The 24,343-nt window shown below is 48.8% G+C and overlaps 1 pseudogene; it reads left to right on the top strand.

Moving 5' to 3' along the window:
- The first annotated feature begins 12,785 nt into the window (after nt 1-12,785).
- LOC116897756 lies at nt 12,786-19,316 on the top strand (annotated as a pseudogene).
- Nucleotides 19,317-24,343: the final 5,027 nt, after the last annotated feature.

The raw sequence follows: 24,343 nt of genomic DNA on the forward strand, positions 1-24,343 counted from the left end.
CTGCAGCCCTCTCCCTGCTTCTCTGCTCTCTTTTCCCGGCTCGCGGGTCTGAGTTTCTACCTACTCCTCCACACTCTTCCCCCTGGCTTCTCTCTCCTCCTTCTCTGCCCCTGTCTACTAGCCTGCCTCTTTCCTCCCTCTGTCTCTCCTCTCTCCCCAGAGGCCTCCCTTTGCTCTCTGGCCCTCTGAATGGCTCCCTTGTCTGTCTCTCCCCCGGGTTCCATGTCATTTTAGCGCTTCCTCCCCATCTTTGTCTCTCAGCCTCACCCTCTGAATGACTCTGTCTGTCTTCCACGGAGGTGCCCTGTCTGCCGGACATCTCTGTGTCCCAGGGCAAAACCCTAGTGCTGGGCCACCTGTGGGCCAAGCATCCTGCCCAAGTCCCATGGCTGGACACTTTGGGAGCTGACTAGGGTCTCAAGTGTGCAATGTTTGGGAGAGGGACATTTGTCCCAGTTCCGGGTTTTAAGGGTTGTGTTGAGGCTCTGCTGGTTACAGCCAGAGGGGATCTGAGGGCTTATGAAGACACTCATTGGCTCCAGCTGCTGGAATCTCGCTTTCCCTGCCTGGGCCCCCAGGCCTCTTCTCCCCCACCACAACCTGCCTATTTTGAACCCAGGGACAGTTTAAACGTTTCCCATTCTGTTTCCTTCAGCACACAGTTAAAGCAGGCCGTAGGCTTTTTGGTTTTTTGTTGTTTTTCCCCCCTCTTTTTAATCACCAATACCAAGGAGAAAGTGATAAGGCACAGGAGAAAATACAGAAACAGCAACTCGCACAAAAGCCATGCCCAAAGGCAGTTCAGGAGGGAGGGAAAGCACAGAACTTAGGATGCCAGTGAATGGATTCTGTCATTAACGCCATTGTTTCTAGAGGTCTGTAATCTTGGGGCGTTTCTTTACAGGCCTCAGTTCCCTCTATAAAATGGGTCTGATCGTAATTAAGAAACCAACAACAAACCACATTGCTTGTAAAACAGCAGTCATTGGAAACCGGTCTTTCATTTCAGTTTTGTTTCCTGAGAAAATTTTGGAGTTTAGGATTCCCCCCACTTCTTCCGCAGAATACACTTGTATTCCAAAATTCTTCACCTCAGTCTTTAAAGCATATTAATTTCTCTCATCTCCCTTCTATCAAAGAGTGAGCGAGGGCTTCAAGCTCTTTTCACAGAAAACGGCAGACACAGGCAACGTTGTTAAGCGGTGGGAACTGTCCCAGAGTTCTCCAAGCCCTTTGGATGAGGATGCGAAGGGCCCGCGGTGTGCTTTGAGGATGCCTAGTAGATCTTCAGGAAAACCAGCCAGCCAAACAAACAAGACAATACTGTTGCCCAGATTCACACGTGGGAAAACAGAGAGGCGGTGTTGTCTAAGGACCACCGACGTCTCTGAAGAAATGGCAGCACTGAACTGGATCCGTTCTCTGGCTGTTTGTGCTGACGGGGCAGAAGAGAGGGGTTTCTTGGAAACCTTTGGGAGCTAGCTAGATTCGAGTTAGTCGGGGGCACAATTGTCACCCCCTCTTGACCTTGAGCTGGGTTGAATTGGTTCAGGAAATAGCGAGACTTCGGCTGCTGCTCTAGTGCCCTCCGGATGAAGAGTACCGAGACGACTTAATTTGCAGGAAGACGCTCACACTAGCTCATCTCCGGCCGCCCAGGACACAATGGGGGGTCGTATGGGGCTCCTCCCAAGACCCCTCCCCAAAGTCCTGTCTGGGCCCGCTCCAGAGGTAGTGAAGAAACCAGAGCCCTGGCGCTGGCGCCGAGTGGGGGTGGGGAGGGCAAGCCTCTGGGAGCTTGGCTGCCTCTTGCCAAGGTCAATCAAGCCGCCCCATACTCAGGAGCACTGAGAGCGCCAGGCAGCGGGTCCAGCCCGGGAGGGTGCGCTGTACCCGGGCGAGCGCTTCCCGCGCCTCCCGGCAGGTGCTCGAACCCAGGCAGAGGCCAGAGCCCCGCAGCAGGCGCGGGCGTGGGAGCCGCCAAGGCGGAAAGGGTCCCACCTAGGGACGTTTTATGCTAATATGCACCTGGCTGGGCTGAGAGTAGAAGAACCCGGACCAGAAGGAAGAAGTTCCGGAGAGCCGGAAACTTCCGGAAGCTCTTGATTCCACGATAAAAAGCAATTCTACGGCTCGTTTGCTGGGTGGCCTTGGGGAAGTTACTTGGGGACATGGTGAAGCTTTGGTTTCCTTCTCTAAGGAGAGAGTATGGCTCAGGTTTCTTTAGGAGCTCAGGCACTTCTTCCGTGTTCTGGAGAATAGGTAGGGCCTGGAAGTAGGAGGTGTGTGCCACAGAGTGAAGTCCTCAAGGGACACCAGGGAAGCCAGGATCATATTCTCAAGGGCCTTCTCCGTTGTTACCAGAGTTGGGAGTGGGGAGGCTGAACAAAGAAAAGACCATAGATTGGTAGCAGTTTGTTAGAAGAAGGTGGCTTGGCTATAAAAGCTCGTGGGAAATGGCGTGGAGCAGAGTAGAGAAGCTTGTGAGTGCGTGCTTGCATGTGTGCGTGCGTGCGTGCGTGCGCGTGCGCACTGTTTGTGCGTAAATGCGTGCGTGTCGTCAAGGCACTGTTTTATCGTTAGCGCTTGAGTGTGCGTGTACTTGTGCGTGTGTGTGTGTGTGCTTCTGTGTGTGCGTGTGTGTATGTGCGCCTGTGTGCGTGCGTGTGTGTGTGTGTGTGTGTGTACGCGTGCGTGTGTGCTGGCGCTTTGTGTGCGTGGTGGCGCGCGTTGTATGTGTGTGTGTGTGTGTGTGTGTGTGTGTGTGTGTGTGTGTGTGTGTGTGTGTGTGTGTGTGATGCTGGGACCCACCTGATCTTAGTCGCGGCGAGGGTGGGTTGGGGTATATGGGTCGAAGATGTCGAAGACAAGTAGATACCCGATGGTGTCCATCAGGTTCTGAAGAAGGAGCCCGGGAACCAGGACACCTGCAGGAAGGAACAGTAAAGGCCAGTTAGGGTTGAGGAGTAAGGGAAAAGGAGACCAGATGGGATACTTCATGGCTGCTGCCCTCACTTCAGTTCAGTATTGCTCAACGTGGGAAGTAGGCTTGGGGAAGGTGTTATGGCTTTGCTTTTCCCCCTGAGTATAGATGTATATGGTGTGTATGCATGCATGTGCAGGCACACAAATGTGTGTGGGTATGTATGTGATTGTGTGTGTGAAGCCTGAAGCTGGATATCAGATGTCATCTGTATTGAGGTAGGGTTTTTCACTGAACTTAGGGCTTGCAGTTTTGGCTAATCTGGCTAGCTAGCGTGCTCTGCAGGCCCTTTGTCTATCTGCCTCTTGTGCACTGGGATTACAGGAGGGCCACTATGCCCACCTGGCTGCCACGTGGGTCTGGGGATCCAAACTCCAGCGCATCTACTTTTCCTGAGAATTGATTTGTCAATTCAGACCATGTTTCTCTATTAGACTGCTTTCAGTATTCCTAAGGTCTCGGAATATGTTTTGAATTTGTGTTGAAATATCAACAGTATTAAATATTTTGGCAGTTATAAAGACAAACCTTTTTGCAGTTAACTATTAACTGTTCTTTCTCCTCCCCATCCCTCTCCAGGGTGCCACGTAGTCCAGACTGGTCTTGAACTCCTGACCTCCTTACCTCCATCTCCCTTATTGCTGGGATTATAGGCGTGTGGCACTACCCAAACTGTTTCTTGGACAAGATTTTCAGTCTCTAAGGTTGGATGTTGCTCTACTCTGAGACTCTGACAGGTCTTTTATTACGAAGGCTTAGGAGACGTTAGGCAGATGTGTTCTGAGGGACCTTTCCAGCCCTTGGTGTCAGGGTGGTCAATGTGCTGGGGCCCCAGAGATCATATCCCAGGTCAGTGCAGGCCTCAAGTTCTTCAGGGGTGAAATCCACTCACTCCTTCCCACGTTGTATCTTTCTTTTGGGCCTATGCAGCTGCTGGGAGAGGTGGGGGCAAACACTAAAATCATCCTTCCTGGGAAGTAAAGCGTTTAGCAGAGTGGCCTCTGGCAGAAACAGTTCTAAGGCAGAAGGAAGTGAAGGCCTCGTGTGCCTTGGGACTACTCTTTGGGCTTTGTAGCTGGTCTGGCCATGAGCTGGGAATTTAGTGCAAGGATCCCAGCCCAACAGACAAACGTGAGAGTGGGGCGGGAATGAGCTCGGACAGAGAGCCAAGATGGGAGGTGTGCTTAGGTCAGTGAGCCTCGTGCTAGGAGTCTCACACTTCGTCTTGGCCCACTCTTTCAGGAAGAGGGGACATCACACAGTCTGCATGGCTGAAGGCCTTCTCAAGAACCTACCACCTCTTGAGGCCCCTGATCTGAGTTCCCAGCATCTGTAATATTTACAGTAATGGGGGCAGTAGCATCAACAATATTTACAACAACTGGGCAGGGGCAGTGCAAGCCTTTAATTCAAGCATTCTGGAGAGGCAGAGGCCGGCAGATCACTCTGAGTTCGAGGCTAGCCTGGTCTACAGATGGAGTTCCAGGACAGCTGGGGCTACACAGTGAAACCCTGTCTTGAAAAATAAACAAACGAACAAGAAAGAATGTTTTCGGGAGTCCAGCCCAAGCTGGCCTCTTGCCTTCCAACCTCCAACACATATTCCCTGGAGCTGCCTGTGGACTCCAGCGACCCACACCTCTCCAGTCTGCTCAGGTATCGGATCCCCGAGCCTGGGTATCATTTTAGTTGTGTTTCCATTCTGTGAAACAGCTATATCTTTGCAGAAACCAAGGTGGGGGAGAGCTTTTGTTCGTTCGAGTTCCTAGTCCTTGGGCTTCGGTAACAGAAGGCAGGGCGTAAAGTGGGAAGCAGTATAAAAGCTAGACCTCACAGAAGTCCTTCCCTGACCCAATGTGCACAGCTTTCTGGTTTGGGTCAGGGTTGAGCATCAATGTCCCTCAGATGACAGAACAGTATGTTCCGGTCACAGGCACCAACGGTCTCCCTTCCCCTGGCTCAGCTTCCTCTCTTTGGCTGTAGGCGCTCTGCTCTTGGGCTTCTCAGCTTCTAAATAATCACTATTCCTTTATTTATTATTCGCTTTGTTGTGTTTCGTTATAGCAACAGACTAAGTCATCAGGTTCAGTGGCTGCTCTGATGATTCTCGCAACCACCACCGTGTCAGATTTCCACTGCTTCTGGCTTCACCACCACCACCTCCAGCTACAGGGTCTCCCCCAACTTCATATTCAATAGAACAAAATCTCCCATCACCCCCTTTTGCACCTCAGTCGTCGCCCCAGTTCCACCGCTGCCAGTGTCAGCACCTCCATCATCAGAGCCCTTCCCCTCACCCTCACCCCCCCGGCTCATCTCCAGAACACGGCGGTCTCTAACCCTCCACCCCTCTTACCTCCGTGACCCATCCTTGCCTCTGCCCATTGTAAATCATGGACTTACTCTTCCTAGAACACCTATTGGTTGCTATTTGAGGTGCTCCCTTAGTCTCTGTTCATTTGCCCAACCCCGGAAGGGCGAACTCTAGATCCCATTGCCCTGGCTGCTCCTTTGAGGCTACCCATGGAAGATGAAATTAAACAACTTGCTCTTTAAGTTGAGGAAGATAATGTGTCTCTTGCCGTTCCTGATTTACCGGGCCCATCGCTCTGTCCTGGAAGGAAATTGGATTACTCTGACAGAATGTGTTCTTTGGAAGGCTGTACTGGTTATTACCTAATTCCTTATGACCTAGTGTTTGTAGATTGATTTTTTTGACGACGTGTCCCAGTAGTTTTCTATTATAGCTGCTCAGTTGATAGGCTCAGTACTTCCAGAGGCATCTGCTTTCTCCTGGGGTTAAAGAGAGGCGGGGACAGGCTGCCCCAGTCTCTCTGTCTCCAGGCTCCTCACCAGTTCTCCATAAATCCCCCCTCCAAGTGGGAGCTAGTGACTTAACTGCAAGAAGAGCCAATTCCTTAAGTACCTAAGCGTGTAAGTCATGGAGGCCTGTGGATGTGCACACACAAGTTCTTTCCATGTCCTCTTGGCGTCCTGCCCTCTCGCGACTCCACGTGGTGCCTCTCAGTTTTCAGATCACAGATGACTTTTTTAGGTGAAGAAAAAAATGAAAAGCCCGTGCACTGTAGTGTCGTTGAGCTCTCTCTCTCTCTCTCTCTCTCTCTCTCTCTCTCTCTCTCTCTCTCTCTCTCTCTCTCTCTCTCTCTCTCTCTCTCTCTCTCTCTCTCTCTCTCTCTGTCTCTCTCTGTCTCTCTCTCTCTCTCTCTCTCTCTCTCTCTGTCTCTCTCTCTCTTCTGGTTTTGTCTCCACCACTTTGCTGTTTCTTGGTGCGACCCCCGCTTTGTAACCTCCCACTTCCTTAGGCACATCCATTATTATTTTGTTCCCTGGGAAGCCTTCTGCAGGACCCACGAAGAAGAACCGGCAGGCTCCTTCAGGAGAGTTTGTCTCTTCTAAAGGGGTTGCCTCCTGAGGAATCGCCCTGGTCTCCAAGGGCCCCCTGCTGTGTGCCTCCTCTTGGTTCCCAGTGTGCACAAGGCTTCAGCAAGCCTGTTTCTCTGTCTCAGTGGTGTTGGGTTCCTGCCTTTCTTCCTTCCTTGTAGAGGACATCTTTTCCCAGTTCTCCTTCCCACTAGTCCGTGCTTTTACTGTGGTGCCCAGCTTGGTGAACACGTCTCCCTAGGTCCTGGCTCAGTAATCACAACAAGGAGGGTCTGCATCTGACCTGCTGCACAGAGTGCAATGCTTCTCCAGGACCCCATGTCATTTGCTGTCACCTCAGCACTTGCCTCCCCAGGGAAGGCTTTCTCCATTCAACTTGGTCAAACCTAAGAGATGGCTTGGGACCTAGATCTGCCCCCCCCCTTCATGGTTGTAGCAGTGAGAACACTCTAGAAACCCCTCCTGGCCACCCACTTTCTCTTCTTCCCCAGGCCCTTCCTAGCATCTGTATTAGTTTTCTTATTGCTCTGACCTGATGAGAACAAAGGTGGAGAGGGCTGCAGAGATGGCTCAGTCGTTAGGAGCACTGGATACTCCCACAGAGGGGCCAGGTCTGGTTCTCAGCACCCACATGCTCACAACTCTAACTCTAGTTCCAGGGGGGATCTAACAAGCTCTCCTGACTTTTGTGGGCACCAGGCACATATGTGTGCACAGATAGTGTGGGCATCAGGCACAGATGTGGTGCAGAGGCAGTGTGGACATGAGGCACATGTGTGCATAGACAGTGTGGGCACCAGGCACATGTATGATATAAAGTGTGGGCACCAGGCACAGATGTGGTGCAGAGGCAGCGTGGGCATGAGGTACATATATGATATAAAGTGTGGTACATAGATAACATGAAAAACTTTCACATACATAAACTAAAAAACTATAAAAATATAATTAGAAATAATTTAAGGGAAGAAAAGTTTATTTTGACTTGTAGTTGGAAGGTACAGTCCACCATGGCAGGGAAGGCATGATGGCAGGAACATGAGGAAGCTGGTCACATTGTGTATGAAATAGGAAATAAACAGTAGACAGGAAATAGGGCCAGGCTACAAAACCTCAAGGCCCATCATGGAGGCTCCACCTCCTCCATCGAGGCTCCTCCTCCATCGAGGCTTCACCTCCTGAAAGTTACAGACCTTACCACAACATCCCTTGTTCTCTGTCTTTTCTTCCCTCCCTCCCTCCCTCCTTCCCTCCCTCCCGTCCGTCTTTCTTTCTTTCTTTCTTTCTTTCTTTCTTTCTTTCTTTCTTTCTTTCTTTCTTTCTTTCTCTCTTCCTCTCTTTCTTTCTTTCTTTCCTTATATACCTCTGGCTGGGGTCTAACTATGTAGTCCTCACTGGCCTAGAATTTACTAACTTCATTATGTGTAGAAAAACTAAAAACTGTAGAGCATTGAAAATGTTAAAATAGTTTTTAAAACCATGCACAATCCTACCAGCTTACCTTATTGATATTTTCATCTCGTTCCCCAGAGGTGTGCAATTTAATTTTTTTTTGTATGCATGCACACATATGGTGTGTATGTGTTTGTGTATGCATGTTTGCATGTATGTAGGCACGCGTCATGTGTATAGGAGTGTGTACCTAGAGGCCAGAGGTTGATGGCAGGTGTCTTCCTCAAATGCTGTCCACTCTACTTTCTGGAGCAGGAAGTGGGTTTTGCCCATTTGCCTAGTCCAGCTAGGCATCTTGTGTCTCTGCCACCCCTGCAATGAGATGACAGATTACAGATCCCCATGATCTTCAGTGTCTTGGGGGCTACAGGAAGCACACTGGTCTGAGAGACAGGAGGCCTGAGTTTAAATGCAGCCTTCCCATGTCTTTCTGGGCCACAGCCTATGAGACATAGTTGAATGATTTCATTCAACACCTCATTCTACCTTATTGACCCAGCCTTAATGACCTGCCCTGTTCCTGTCTGAACTTTCCTCTGGCCTCTGGGACAGAGCCTTTCTTTTGACCATCTCTAGGGAGTTGTTCTCCTAGGCACTCTGGCCTTGGCGCCCTCAGCCCCACCTCATCACCGTTTTCTCCCTTTGCAAGAGCTACTTATTTCAAAGCTGGCCCAAAAACTACTTCCATTGGAAACTGAGTTTCCACCTCTGAGCTCTTTTTCTCTCTGGGATTGTGCTGACAGTGGCAGGTGCCTATGACCCAAAGCTGCAACCAGGGCCATCCTCTCTGAAGCGCTCCCTCAGGCTGTGAGCTCCTTGAGGATTCTGCCTGCAGCTTTCATCATGAGCCCCTCTTCAGAGTCTCCTTCGGTCTACCTACCATTACACTTTTTAAAAATCAAGGTATAATTTACGTTCAGTAAATACACATATTCTAAGAGTACACCTTGATGGATGTTAGTGTGTCAGGCCTGCATAAGTACCACTCTTAAGAAGGGTCAGGAGATCTCCTTTCTTAGGAGAAGGAGATTTACAGATCCACACTCTACAGTCAGCCCCTTCCCTATGGGTCACCCCGACTGAACTCTCTCCAGCCCCGGGTTACCCCGTCTCTTCTCCAGAGCCCCTCACCAATGGAACTTTGGACTTTCCACTCTTTCTCTCATCAAAAAGATCCTGAGATTCCTTCACGTTGTCACTGTAATCATTTAAATCTTTATTGAAGCCATTCTCCTGTGAAAACCTCTCAAAGCTCTTCCATTATCTAAATTCTGGTCTCCTGAATGACCTGGCTTCCTCTCAGAAGCTGTCTTAACCTTCATGCATACCAACTGCTTGCTTGTGTGCTTGTGAATGAGTGCTGTGGTCGGACGCTCCCATCTCTAAGGCTCTTTATCTGGCTAACTTCTAGTCACCTGACAGAGGATCTGAGAGACGGCCAAGGTGTCTGTCATCTTGTCTCTCTGGCCTATATCCACCCTTCTAGACACGGGCCACATCCTTTGTTGACTGAACTCCTTCTGAGACAGACACTTCCACATGCTACGTTTTTTTTTATCTTGTCTGCTGTGTATCTTGCCCTCTGTAACCCTTCAGCTATGCTCAGAGGGATTAAAAAGATCCATTGTGCTTCCAGAACTTCTTCCTGTGGAAGTCACGCTTGCTGTCTACCCAAGATCCATTCCCTGAAATTCTTTGCTAATGGAGCCTGATCTTATGAGAGCTTGGGGATAACTCTGCTGGTGACTGTTGAGGACATGGTCAAGTTCTGGCCACGGACAAGGGGGACATATAAAGGGGACATCTGTGAAGGCTTCTCCTCCACTTCCTCTCACACCTTCTTAGTTCCTCTAGTTTGGGAAACTATTGTCTGAGGGTGTGGTTTGGATTGATAGCAGTTACAGTGATTGTGAGGCGGAGGTCAAGTAAAGGCATGATCACCAATCCAGAACTAGTACTAAATGAGAAACCTAAGCAGGTCCTCAGCCTCTCAGCTTCCCCTTACATGAGTTGGTTGATACTGTTTAAGACCCTACGATAACCTTCCTTGCTCACCTGACTGGGTTGGAATCACCTAGGGGATCGATGTGGCGTGCCTCTGGATGTGTACGTGAGGGTGTTTGCGGAGTGGATTAGTTAAGTGGGAAAGACTCATTCTGATTACAACCAATACCATACCTTGCACTAGGGGCCCGGATACAATAAAAGAGATAAAGGAGAAACCAGTTGAGTGTATTTTCTCTGCTTCCAGGCCCACCAAGCTGTGAACTGCTCCATTCAGCCGAACACTGCCCACCGGAAGACTGACTACTAGGAGAGGTTAGTAGAGGAAGCCCTTCTTCCTGCTTCAAGTTATGTCAGGCATTTTAATCACACCAATGAGAGAGTCAATTAAGAGGCATACTCATTGGATTTGATTTTCCCATTCTGGGAGATTGCCAGCTCTACCCTAGGTCAAAGTGTTTATCTGCTTACCTTGAAGGCCAACGCCCATGTTTATTTCTGTTTTTAACACAGGGTCACACTATGTAGACCAGGTTAGACTGGAACTCCCAGAGATCTCCTGCCTCTGCCTCTGGAGTTCTGGGATTAAAGGTAACGCACAACCACACCTACTGAGAGTAAACTTCTTATACTTTGAAGTAACTATAGAATCTTTACATTTGTGTGTGGGGGCATGTTTGAGTGTGGATATGGGTGCATGTGTTTCCATGTGGAGACTAAAGACTGTGGCTACCTTACATGCTGTTCCTAGGAGCTGATTATCTTGGTTTTTAAGTGGAGTATCTCATTGGCCTGGAGCACTGATGGGCCAGGCTGTCGGACCAAGGAGTCCCAGGGGCGCATCTGCTTCTCCACCTCAGTGCGTGTGTACTGTGCTGGGTCCATGCTGGGCTCTGGGGTCCTTGTGCTTATACAGCAAGTCCTTTGCCAATGAGCAAGTCCTCAGCGCCCTGAACCTGTGTATTGAATGGGACAAGGCACAGAATATTCACGATGGTCGGACATGAAGCCACCAAACCACGCCCCTCCTATGTGGTTCCCGGAATTGCCTCCCTCTTTGTCCCTCTTAGCCTTCTTGACCTTCCTTTAGCAAAGACAACAACAGGGCAGCTTACTCGTGGCTCTGCCACAGGCTCTCCATGGGTCTACTCTTTCTACTCTCCCGTCCACTGGGACTGGAAGGAACCGACTTCAGATCTTAAATTAACTTTTCAGCAACCAAAAAGAAGCTTCTAAAGAGAACTGTGTAGAGGGGCCGGAGAGACGCTCAACAGTTAGGAGCACCTGCAGCTCTTGCAGAGGGGCCCGGGATCAGCTTCCAGCACCCACACCGTCTCACAACCATCAGCAACTCCAGTTGTAGTGGCATTCTGTGCCTTTTCCTGTCCCCACACATGTGGTACATATAAGCATCCAACGTCATACACATACATTTCTTAAAAATACATTTAAAAAGAAAATAATAAAAAGTTTATAGAATGGGTTTAGTCCCCAGCTCCAAAGGGGGAAAAAAAAGCTTATAGAAAACTTAGAAGCCAGATTATTAAAATCCTTGATCAAGGTTCCACAGAGCATTTGGGACTTGAGAGGGTCAGAGGCAGGAGGATCAAGAGCTCGAGGTTAGCTCAGCTGCATAGCAAGCTCCAGTCAGCCCAAGGCACATGAGACTCCGTATGGTAAAAAGGTCACACAGAAACAAGAGCCCACAGCCAGGCCTTCCCGGGCAATAGTCTTCATGCTCTAACATGCTCTGTCAGCCTTAAAGATGTCAAGAGGAAGAGTGTGCTAGAGGCAGGCTGTGCGGGCGGACAGCTGTGCAAACGTCTGTCTCCTACAGGCAGTGTAAAAGTGGAGTTATTGTCACCAAGGTCATCTCTACGAGAAGCTAGGACTGCAGGAATTTTATGACAGGACTATTGCCAGGAGATACAGGAGTCCTCTCCTCCAGTCCCACCTCACCCCGAGGACGGCTGTGGCACCAAGATTTACCAGCTTGGCCAAACCTTCTGAGAATGGAGCTGAGTCAGTGGCTACACTGACCAGCGTTCTCTTCTCCTCACAGGCAGTCTTCCTCCAGCTCCCCAGCCCTACTTTTCCACACAGCAACTCAGTCAGTCTTTGCGAATCGAATCCCGTCTGGGTTCTGACTCTTTAGTGGCCCTGATCTAATGTCCTTGGCTTTTATTTATCATTCGTTTGTTAGTTTATTGTCGGTTAAAACAGAGCCTTGCGCTTTGCCCCAAACTCACGATTCTTTACCTCAGCCTCCCTAGTGCTGGGCTGATAGGTACCCAGGCAAATACAAAATGTCGGCTCCGTGTGGAATAAGAAGTCCTGGTGGGTGAACACCAGGGTCCCTCACATGCTAGGTAAGAATTCTACCTCCAAGTTACATCCTCAACCCGTGCTTGACTTTTAAAACCTAAATCAAGAAAAACAACCCACAGGTTCCCCAGGAGCCCTAGCTTCTCCTCCCAGCCAGGTTCTACACATCTTATGCCAGGGCCTAGTTGGATAGATACGGTTAGAGAAAACCACAACCAATCAAAATGCAGAGAGCAGGTGATTCCGGCGTGCTCGGCCCCACGTGATACATCTAAAACATCTCATCTAAAGCATCCCCGAGGAGGGGGCAGAAACATACATACAAAGCACGCTATACATCATATATTATATTATTAATCATATAGTAATTATATATCATACATCATATATCATGTGTTATAATCATATTATACACACATACACACACACACACACAGGATAAATCTAAGAGAAAGTGAGGAGGGGCTGGAGGCAGAAAAGTAAAGGGGGAAATGATGTAATTATATTTTAATTTCAAAAAAGAAAAAAAAAACTCATCATTAACCTTACAGGCTGCCTATAAATTATCTGGCATTTAGTGGGTTCTTTTACTCTTCTCGGTGTAGGGGTGACAGCGGACATGCTGGAGACCATCCCTGACCTCAATGGGAGTAAGACAGAACAGCCTGGGACTGGGTCAACCCAGAAGCCTTGCATCTGTGTGCCCACAATGTCCCACACATGTATCTGTGAAATGGGATGACATGGCGTCAGGATACGGGGTGACATTTGGGCTTTAGCTGTAAGGGCGGAGAGTGGGATATGAAACTTGGCTTTGGAACACTGTAAAGAACAGAAGCACACGATCACAGTTCCCGAATTCTGATCCCCTGGCCCCCAGTCTCACTCCAGTCTGGAGATAAGGGAATCCTAGCCAAGCCCACAGTTGTTGAAATGTGGAGCTCTCTGCTCATTCTCGCTGTCCGCTGGGCTCACTCTTGTCCACACCATCTCAGACTCTGGAAGGCCTCCTTCCCTGCTTCTGTTTGTCTAGGTCGCCTTGGTCTCCAGGGCTAAATTTTGATTCTGCTGGAAAGCAGACAGTCCCAGGGAAGGAGAGTGGTACTGTGTGGGAATTCCAGAGGCGTTATCTGGGCCACTCCATGGTTTTCTGCATTGAGCCTGGATACATGCATTAGTGATGAGGAATACAGTTACCCTGCTGTGACTCCAAGTCCATCACATGTTCAAGCCCTTTTCCCTGCTGCTGTTTTGGGCCTGTTGTTGGTATCTCAGGCCCAGCTCTGATGCACCACACCTCTGACTCTCCCATCATGAAGCTCTTGGTCTGGGGTTTTGAAGCCTGTTATCTATCGTGGGTCAGAGATAATCACAGCCCAGCCAGATGGAAGGAGGGAGGGAGGGAGGGAGGGAGGGAGGGAGGGAGGGAGGGAAGGAGGGAGGAAGTGCATGCAGAGGCAGGCAGAGCTCTGTGAGTTCAAGGGCAGCCTGGTCTACACAGCAAGTTCCAGGACAGCCAGGGCTACACAGAGAAGCCCTACTTCAAACAAAACAAAACAACAAAAGCACTGCTCTGACAGAGAGTATGGGGTTGGTCTGGTGCTGTTATATATTCAGATGCTAAATACTGGCCCCCCCAAATCTGGTTGCTCCCTGGTATATCCTCACATATACTAAATGATGCCATGTAACCTTGTCCCCCAAGTTAATTGGGAAAAAAAAAAGAAAGAAAGAAAAAAGCTAATTGGGCAGTAAATAGAGGTAGGAGGGTTTTCAGTTACTTGACTGGGGGTTTCAGGGAGAAGAGAAGAGAGAGAGAGAGAGAGAGACAGAGACAGAGAGAGACAGAGACAGAGAGAGACATAGAGACAGAGAGACAGAGAGAAGGAGAGAGAGGGAGAAACAGAGAGAGAGAGAGAGAGAGAGAGAGAGACAGAGACACAGAGAGAAGGACATAGAGGAAGCCTCCATGAGAAGAGAACATGAACACGGCCAGGAAAAGCAGCAGTAACAAAGGACGTATGGTTGGAAAATAGGTTAGAATAACTCCAAACCTGCCAATCTAGGTTTACAGATTGTAAATAAAACGTGCCTTTTACCCAGGGTAGGTAGAATCTACAATTCCTTCTATATTTGGCGCCCAACATAGGGCATAAAACCCAAACTTTTTTTTTTTTAAAGATTTATTATATATAGTACACTTGCTGCCTTCAGACACACCAGAAGAGGGCGTCAGATCCCATTACAGATGGCTATGAGCCACCATGTGGCTGCTGGGAATTGAACTCAGGACCTCTGGGAGAGCAGCCAGTGCTCTTAACCGCTGAGCCATTTCTCCAGCCCAAACCCAAACTTTTAAATTCATATTCATTTATTAGACATAATCCAGGATAAAAAGTAGCTTCTAGCTGTAAGAGGTGTGCTTCCTTAAGAGGCTTCACCACCTTCCAACAAAGCCGGCAGGGAATTTCGAGCTGAAGCTGCAAGAAGGTCTCTCTTGGACCGCAGTTTCCCAATGCACTTTCAGGAGACACGGCCCAAGGGGGCAGCCAGCAGTGGCTGCTCTGCAGAGCAAAGGACCCTCAGTTCTCTGGGACTCTCCCTAGCAACCGTACAGTAGGAAAGGCTGTCACTCTATTTAGCCACAGCCGGGTTAATTCAGCGAATTCTAAGACTGCAGTGCTGCTTCCCTCAAGCCGCCCCAAACACCAGTGCTGAGGCTGGAGAGGGGACAACCAGATCTTGGGGGCCAGTATTTAGCATTTAAATACCTGGCAATACCAGACCAACCCTCTATAAGAAAGCATAAGGAAAAGTATGAGCTTCATACACTTGGAAAAAATAGAAAGGGCTTCCAAAAGAGCGTGACCTTTGAGCCGAAGCTTGAAGGATGCATATCTATCTATCTATCTATCTATCTATCTATCTATCTATCTATCTATCTATCTATCTACCTACCTACTTATCTACCTACCTACTTATCTATCTATCTATCTATCTATCTATCTATCTATCTATCCATCTACCTACTTATCTCTCTCTCTCTCTCCCTACCTACCAACCTACCTACCTGTGTATGTATGTAATGTATGTATGTATGTATGTATGTATGTATGTATCATCTATCTATCTATCTATCTATCTATCTATCTATCTATCTATCTATCTACCCACCCATCCACCCATCCAACCATCCACCCACCCACCCATCATCTATCTATCTATCTATCTATCTATCTATCTATCTATCTATCTATCTATCTATCTAACTATTTAATTGGGGTTTTGAGATGGGTTATCACAGTATACCCCTGGCCTTCCTGGAACTCCCGATGCTGGCCTTGAACTCATAGTGATGGCCCTGCCTCTGCTTCCCGAGTACACTGATTAAAGGTGCACACCACCATACCTGGCCAAAAAAAATGGATAATTATTGTTTGTCTGTTTTGTTTGTTTTTGTTTGTTTATTTTCAAGACAGGGTTTCTCTGTGTAACAGTACTGTCTGTTCTGGACTTCACTTTGTAGACCAGGCTATCCTTGAATCACAGAGATTAGCTTGCCACTGCTTCCCATCCAGGCACTATCATCCAGCAAAAATAGATAATTTTTATCTCACTGTGTGTGATGGTTTATATGTGGTTGGCCCAGGGAGTGGCACTGTTGGGAGGTGTGGCCTTGTGGATCTGAACTTTAATACCCTTGTCCTAGCTGCCTGGGAGTCAGTATTCTGTAGCGGCCTTCAGGTGGAGATGTAGAACTCTCAGTTCCTCCTGCACCATGTGTGCTACACGCTCCCGCCTTGATGATAATGGACAGAACCTCTGAACCTGTAAGCCAGCCTCAGTTAAATGTTGTCTTTATAAGGGTTGCCTTGGTCATGGTGTCTGTTCACAGCAGTAAAACCCTAACCAAGGCACTCCCTTCCAGGTGTGCTACATAATACCATCATAGCAAGTTTAAATAACACAGAAGAGACATTAACCACTCGAAGCCACTTCAAAGTTACAAATTCTCTTCCACTGTTTGTCCACAGACACATAGCGTACAAATGTTCTATCTAAGTGTTCAGTCTCGTGGTATGAGTGTGAAGAGACATGTGTGCATGGTTGTATGTGTGCACGGTTGCATGTGTGCCATGGTTGCGTGTGTACACGGTTGCATGTGTGCCACGGTTGCATGTGTGCACGGTTGCATGTGTGCATGATTGCATGTGTGCCATGGTTGCATGTGTGCACGGTTGCATGTGTGCACAGTTGCATGTGTGCCACAGTTGCATGTGTGCCACGGTTGCATGTCTGCACAGTTGCATGTGCTCACGGTTGCATGTCTGCATGGTTGCATGTCTGCACAGTTGCGTGTGAGCACGGTTGTGTGTGTACACGGTTGCATGTGAGCACGGTTGCGTGTGAGCACGGTTGCGTGTCTGCATGGTTGCATGTCTGCACAGTTGCATGTGTGCACAGTTGTGTGTGTGCACGGTTGCATGTGAGCACAGTTGCATGTGTGCCATGGTTGCCTGTCTGCACGGTTGCGTGTGAGCACGGTTGCATGTGTGCACAGTTGCATGTAAAGTCAGAACAGTTCTGCAGAGCTGGTTCTCCTCCTTCACTTAAGTGGGCTCTGGGTTGTCAGGCTCACGCAGCAGGTGCCTGTGCACACTGCACCATCTAAAATCCTCTTTTCTTTCTTTCTTTTTAAAATTTTTATGTATTTTTATGTGCACTGGTGTTTTGCCTGCACATGTGTCTGTGTGAGGGCGCCAGAACCCCTGGAACCTGAGTTATATATAGACAACTGTGAGCTGCCATGCGGGTGCTGGGAATTGAACCTGGGTCCTCTGGAAGAGCAGCCAGTTCTTAACTGTGGAACCATCTCTCTGCTTCCCTGTGTGTGTGTGTGTTTGTTTGTTTGTTTGTTAACATTATACCATAGATCCCTTTGACATTACCAGGTGGCATTATTATATACTGCCGACATGTGCCATCCATTTCTGCCATTAGACGCTTACGTTGTTTCTAACCACACGCTGCAGAGTGTGAAGTGCTTCTGTTTTTTCATTTGTTTTCTATTTGGTTTATTTTCTTAGAACAAATACATTTTCAGAATTGGAAATACTGGATGAAAATTCATTAACACTTCTATGTCCCTTGAAACAGGTCGCCAAGTCACTCTAAAACTGTAGGTGCAAGACACACGGGGAGAATAGGAAAGTGTCCAGACTCCAGGAAGCAGCATGTAAAAAGGCACGTTGGCTAGGACAGGCTTGTGCCATTCACCCTTTGGATGCCACGGTGGCCAGATGCAGGAAGGGGTGGCAAATGCTACTGCCTGGCAAACTAAGACGCTATCCTTAAAGTCCTTTGCTAGCATTGTCTTGCTGCGGAAGGTAGATGATCTCCCAGACTATGGCTGCAAGTGACATTCTAACTCCATTCTGGGCTCTGGGAGGACCCCTCTTCTTCCTCCCCATCTCCTTTTCCTCCTTCCTTTCCTCTTCCTTCTCAGTTTTTCTCTTCCTTCCCTCTCCTCTGTTTTGTTTCCTTCCTTCATTTCTGTTCAGTTCGTAGATCATTCAACGGGGACTATTATTGTTATTGTTGTTGACACAATACTTTGGACACAATACTTTGGTATTGTGAGAAGTTGGTTTTCTCTTCTCACCATGGAACCTGGGGAAGGACCCAGACCTGCATGGCAAGTACTGTTACCAGCTGAGCCATCTCAACGGCCCAGGGTTCTCTTGTTTTTTGTTTTTTCCTCATTGAGGAGAAATTATCATTTGGTATCATCTCTCTCTTCTTATTCCTGCCCTAAATGCAAATTTAATGCTGGAGCCTTGATGGCCACATTAAGACTGCAAAGTTACACAAACATGAGGACAAAGGATCAGCACACAGGGGTGTCAGGAAGGAGGGAGAATCTGGATCTGTGATAGCATCAGTTGAGCAGCTGAATCAACCCCACAAACTGCCTGCCTCTGTTTTGCTACGTGGGAGAAATAAACCCTGTTACACAAAACCCCGTTAGGACTCGGATTCCTGCCTCGGTAGTTGAGAGTTCAATACTGTCTACTGGGACTAGGACTTGGATCATTGCAGCCCAGCTGCCTACCTGCCCACCACAGTGGGAGTCTCTTTCTGCTCCTCTAACAGAGGCCCCATAGTCTCAGGAAGCCTCCTGTCCCTGAGCCAGGCCAGGCCAGGCCTTTGTGATCAGGAGACTCAGGTCACTGCCCATCTCTTTGTCATGGTGCTAGGGACTGAATCCAAAGCTTGGTGCATTCTAGACAAGCACGCTACCTCTGAGCCATATAATCAGCCCTTGGTAGTTTCAAGACAGAACACAGTGTACAGACCACTTCAGCCCCCTAAGTGCTGGGATTATAGACACACTCTACTTGGAACTAAGAATCTTGGGCCCAAAGTTCCAGATTCATAGCTAGCTTTTCCCTCACCTGTTGTCAGACGTAGTTAACTCACTTCTGTTTGGTCACAGTCTCCCTAGGGTCAATCAACATTGACCAGGGCCACGGGTAAGCTTAGCATCAAGAATATGATAACAGGGCCTCCTGCCTCCTGCCTTCGTGCTGCGGATAGATCACGGCCCTGAGGGCATGTGGCTTGATCATCTTCCAAAGACACCTTATTCCCAAGGTGGGCAACACAACAATTGAATTTCTGCTGCTGCAGGCATCAGACGGCATTCATCACTGGACTCCTCCCAAAGGCCATGTGGACCCCGGCGAGAATGACTTAGAAACAGCCCTGAGAGAGACTCAGGAGGAAACAGGCATAGAAGCAAGCCAGCTGACCGTCCTTGAGGGGTTCAGAAGGGAGCTCAATTATATGGCAAGGAAGAAGCCTAAAACAGTCATTTACTGGCTAGCAGAAGTGAAAGACTGTGATGTAGAGATCCGCCTCTCCCAGGAGCATCAAGCTTACCACTGGCTGGGGCTGAATGAGGCCTGCCAGTTGGCTCAGTTCGAGGAGGACACCAGTTTCTCTGCTCCACACCGGCCTGAGCTGACCAGAACAAATGCTTCCATGGCATCCTTAAGGGTTTTTGAGATGAGCCTACCCTTTCCATCCAGGGAAGGGTGTGCTGGCCTTGGGCTTGCTACAGCCGAGAGCAGATAGGTTAGTGAAATTAAATAACTCCACTCTCAGCCAGGAAACCCTGGATTCAATCCCTAGCATAGAAAATAATTACTTTAAAAAGAAGAGAAAGGAAGATGGATTTTAGCAAAGGAGGGGTACAGTCCTTAACATGCCAGCCCTAAAGCACCTCTTTATCATTTATAAATAAACTTCAAGCAACTTAAAAAAAAAAAAGAATATGATAACAGGTACCTGCTTGCTTCTTGTCTTCTGACTGTGGACTGAGGGGATATGAGGAGCCTAGGATCCCTTCCACCGTGAGGGACCACATGTAGAACTTTGACTTGGGTATTCCTTGGGCATGGCCACTTCTGTGGGGACCTGAAGCTGGTCACTCAGGACAGACATGACAGCAGAGTTGTCTCCAGTAGGCAGATTGGTGTGCACAGGGCCTGGCGTTAGCCACAGTCCATAAGGCCATGGCTTCATGGCCTGCTGATGCTGGCAGCACTGTACCCAGGCTCCACAGTGGAGACGAAGATCCCCAGAGGCCGCCACCCACATGATCCCCAGAGGCAGCTGGAAGCAGGTCAGCAAGTTTGCAGTGCAGGATGGGCACTAGACCCAAGCTTCTCCTGTGAGTCCTAGGCTGGTATTGAGAGCCCTTGCCCTGACCAAAATGAAGCTCTAACTCCTAATGCTTCTTTCTTTGGCAGAAAAAAATGTCTTTAAAAATCCTTATCAAGGAGTAAAGAGAAAATCTATGGAAGTGTAATGAATCACCTGAATTGAAAGAACAAAAATCTGAACAACAGACCATCCTGGCCTGAGGGATTGATGGGAGAGAAGTTTCTTTCCACGCTGATTGGCATCGCTGTTGGTAGCAGGGCACAAGTGCAGAGGGAAGAGAGCTGAGGTAGTCCACCAGAGGACCCAAGGACCTGGGATGAATGCTCCCAACCTGGCAGCTTTTCGGGAATGGAGACACTGTGTGAAAGCCCGGAAATACTAGCAAGTGCCCAGGATTTTACCCTCCCCACCCCGATCTCCCACGGAATCACCCACCCCAGGGCTGCCCAGAGAATGATCTACAATACTCATGGGATTTCAAATGGCTGAGTTTATTAAGCATGCGTCGTGCACACTTAAAGAAAAGAGCTGGAGAAATGGCTCAGTGGCTAAGAGGACTCAAGTTCAAATCCCAGCACCCACGTGGCAGCTTACAACCATCTGTAACTCCTATTCCAGGGGATCAGACACTTTCTGCTGGCTTCCAAGGGTACCAGATACTCACGTATACATGGGTACACAGGCATACATTCGGAGAAAACATCCAAACATATAAAGTAAAAAGAAAAAAAGTAGAAGAATAAATAGCAAGTCACGGGAAAATAACGGAACATCGAATTACACATTTTTGACATTCACCAGAAGTGATGGGCACCTTCCTGAAGGAGCCCAGCTTCAGAGCTGGGAGACCTGTCCGCAGGTGAGGCTGACAGCTTCTCTTTCCCAGCATTCTGTGCCGGGGGTTAAACAGTAACCTCTGTCCCAGTTCTCAAGGATGGAAAGGTTTTTAACGCCCTTGGGCTGTTCTCTGTTCTCCTTCCTGCTCCAGGACCAGGGGCCAGCCTGTCCCAACATGGGGCATCTTGGAGGATACTTGAAATAGACACGCCTGAGTCTGAGCAGGAGCCCACTTGGTCTCAGAGTCTGTCTGCAGCCAGACAAACAGCACACATTTACTAACATAACTTATATTACTCCCGTGCTCCCACTACATCTGCGTTATATGCAGCCTACAGTGCAGGCGCGAGGGCAAGAGCCCTTCTCAGTACAGCGTAGCAACGGTACTCTTAGGGGGAGGAGGTCCCGCCATCCCAGAACGAGGCTGGAGTCCTCTGTGAATCTGTTCATCTCACACCTGCTTTGGGAGACGTAGGCCTCCTGTCACCTCCCTGCCTGCTTCACTAGCCTTTCCAGGAAAACCTTGACCCTCGATGCATCCTACTTCCGACTTGGTTCCTGGAGTTCCAAGGGGAGGAGCTCACCAGGGGATGACAAGGGGCCCTGGCTGCAAAGACACTTCTTGTTCTGAATCTTCCAATGTGGTCTCCACCAAGGCTGCCCCTCGTGCTGGGCATCCGTTTCCTTCCCTATAACATGGAGCTACTGATGGGCCTATCGAGCTGCCAGCACCTGTGCTGCCCTGCACACGGTAGGCGATCAAGAGCAGCGTTAGCACAGAAAACCGTAAAGACGGTGCTTGCGGTGGCCCAACAGGTAAGGGCGCTGGCCACCTAGCCAGTTCAATCCCCAGAACCCATGTGGTAGGACTGACTTCCGCAAGTTGTCTTCTGACCCCCACACTTATACATGTGTCAGTCACATGCGCACACACACACACACACACACACACACACACTAAAAATATATTAAATACGTAAAAAAATACACTATATAAAATACATAAGTACAAAAATACATTAGCACAAAATACATTAAAACACAAAACCAGACAACACCATGAAGACAAGGCAGGTGTGGTGATGTGTGCTTGTAGTCCCAGCACTTGGGAAGATGAGGTGAGGGGGATTGCCATGTATTTGAGGCCAGCCTGGGCTACGTAACACGAAACCAACAGAATACGCAGTAATCGTTAAGACGCACAGAAGTATCAGAATAACAACAGTGGCGATTGTTCCCCTTCCCACCACTTGTCAGAATGGAGGCAACTTGAGTGTGTGTTTGTGTGTGTGTGTGTGTGTGTGTGTGTGTGTGTGTGTGTTTATGTATGAGTGTGTTTATGTGTGTGTTTGTATATGAGTGTTTATGTGTTTGTGCATAAATGTGTGTATGTATGTGTGTATGTGTATTTGTATGTATGTTTGTATATTATGTGTGTGTTTGTGTATGAGTGTATGTGTTTATGTATGTGTTTGTGTATGGGTGTGTTTATGTGTGTTTGTGTGTGTATGTATTTGTGTGTAATGTGTGTGTGTATGCATTGTGTGTGTATGTGTGTGTGTGTATTTGTGTGTGTGTGTGTGTGTGTATGTGTGTGTGTGTGTGTGTTTGTGTGTGTATGTGTGTGTGTGTGTGTGTGTATGTGTGTGTGTGTTGTGTGTGTGTGTGTGTGTGTGTTTGTGTGTGTATGTGTGTATGTATGTGTATGTGTGTGTATGTTTGTGTATGTGTGTGTATGTGTTTGTGTGTGTATTTATGTGTGTGTTCATGTGTGTGTGTTTGTACGTTTGTGTGTGTGTATGTGTGTATGTTTGTGTATGTGTGTATGTGTTTGTGTGTGTGTGTGTGTGTGTGTGTGTGTGTGTGTGTGTGTGTATGTTGGGTATCATCCTTCTTAGGTTTACCTGTTTTGTTTTACCTACATGGCTGTTTAGCCTGTATGCTTGTATGTGTAACATGTGCGTGCAGTGCCCACAAAGACTAGAGGAGGATTGGCTTCCTGGAACTGCCATTACAGACAGTTGTTAGCTACCATGTAGGTGCTGGGATCCAAGCCCAGGTCCTCTGGAAGAACAGCAAGTGCTCTTAACCACTGAGCCATCGTTCCAGTCCCTACCACCTTAAAAACAAGCAAAACAACAAAACAGAGGCATCACTGAACCTGGAGCTTTCCCGTTCACAGCTAGGCTGGCTAACGGCCACCAAACCCAGAGGCTCCTCCTTCCTGTCTCTGCTTCCCTGGGGCTGGATTACAGGTGTGCCCTGCACCCAAACTTTGATATGGAGACTGAGGATTGAGCACAGCTCCTCATGCCTGCACAGAGACGCTTTGCCCACCAAGCACCTCCTCAGTTCAGAGAGACTCCTCTCACTCTCACAGCCATTTCAGCAGCCCTGGGACTGACTTCTGATGGAGCCATAGATGCTGTCCCTTGGCAGCTGGGCTTGACAATCTCCATGGTGACTTTGCTCTACCGCAGTGCCGCTCAGACCCAGGAGACAGGACAGCTCTGTTTTCAAATTGCCTACCCCACACTGTTCAAGGCCACCTCCAGGGCTGCCACAGGTGTCTGTTCCCAGCTGCCGCAGCCTCAACAGACAGTGCTGAGTGGGGCCTTTCTCAGAACTACTCTGCCCTGCTGGGTTCCAGCCACTGCGAGTCCAAGAATGCTGCTTTCTGGCAATGACTTCAGCAGTCACAGCCACTACAATGACAGCAATGACAGTCCCTAGGCACGCGTGCAAGGAGTCCCTGCCTCCTGCTCATTGTCTGCACTGACTCTGGTTCCCCATGAGACACAGGGAACAGTGGCTAGCCGTCACCAGTCTTGTCTAGCTTTAGCCAAGCCCCTTTCTCTCACCTACCTTTTCCAGCCTGTCGGTGATGGGGAAGAGGTGGTATCTTAGTTTTCCCCCTCTTCTAGTCAGCAAAGCTGAGAGAACCAGCCAGCAAGGTCAGGGAGAGGTGAAAGGACACGGGTCTACTGTACAAGCCACCGAGTTACCCCTTAACGAGCCATGGAGAAAACAAATTATCCTTGTTGTTCTTGGGAAATCTGCATGTCCCTAAGCATGCAGTCGGCATCTGGGCCTTGAGCTGGCAGTTCAGGTGAACAGGCCACAGAGCTCAGTGCCAGGACACCCGTAATTAAAACCGAAGCCGTATCCGGGTTGCTCTTGGGTACAGGCCACATCCAATTGGACACTTAATGGAAGCGGTGGCCTGGAGTCCCTGTGCACTTGTGGGCAAGAGGAACGGGGAAGCAGGCAGGCAGCCCAGCTTCCTTCACACGCTACCCCATCTTACTGAAGTCGAGGCAGAGAGAGGACTGCGATGCCTGGAAGGTCTGTGTCTTAAACAACTTTCCAGTAACTGGATGCATACCGGGAGCTCAGACCCTCTTGGAGGAGAAGACATAGCGGTCCCACTCCTCACAGCCTGCGTGGTTGCAGGGCCTTGAGCTACTCCTTGATCTTAATTCTCACAGCGTATCTGCGTGCGCATCATGTCCACGTCAGTGCCATCAAAGCCATCCGAAAACACACTTCTGTAATGAGAGAACTGGAGCTCCAAGGTGGTTTAAGCCCCTTGCCCAAAGACACACTGGTCTC

Source organism: Rattus rattus, chromosome 4 (assembly GCF_011064425.1).
Source record: "Rattus rattus isolate New Zealand chromosome 4, Rrattus_CSIRO_v1, whole genome shotgun sequence".
In the NCBI taxonomy this organism is placed as follows: Eukaryota; Metazoa; Chordata; class Mammalia; order Rodentia; family Muridae; genus Rattus; species Rattus rattus.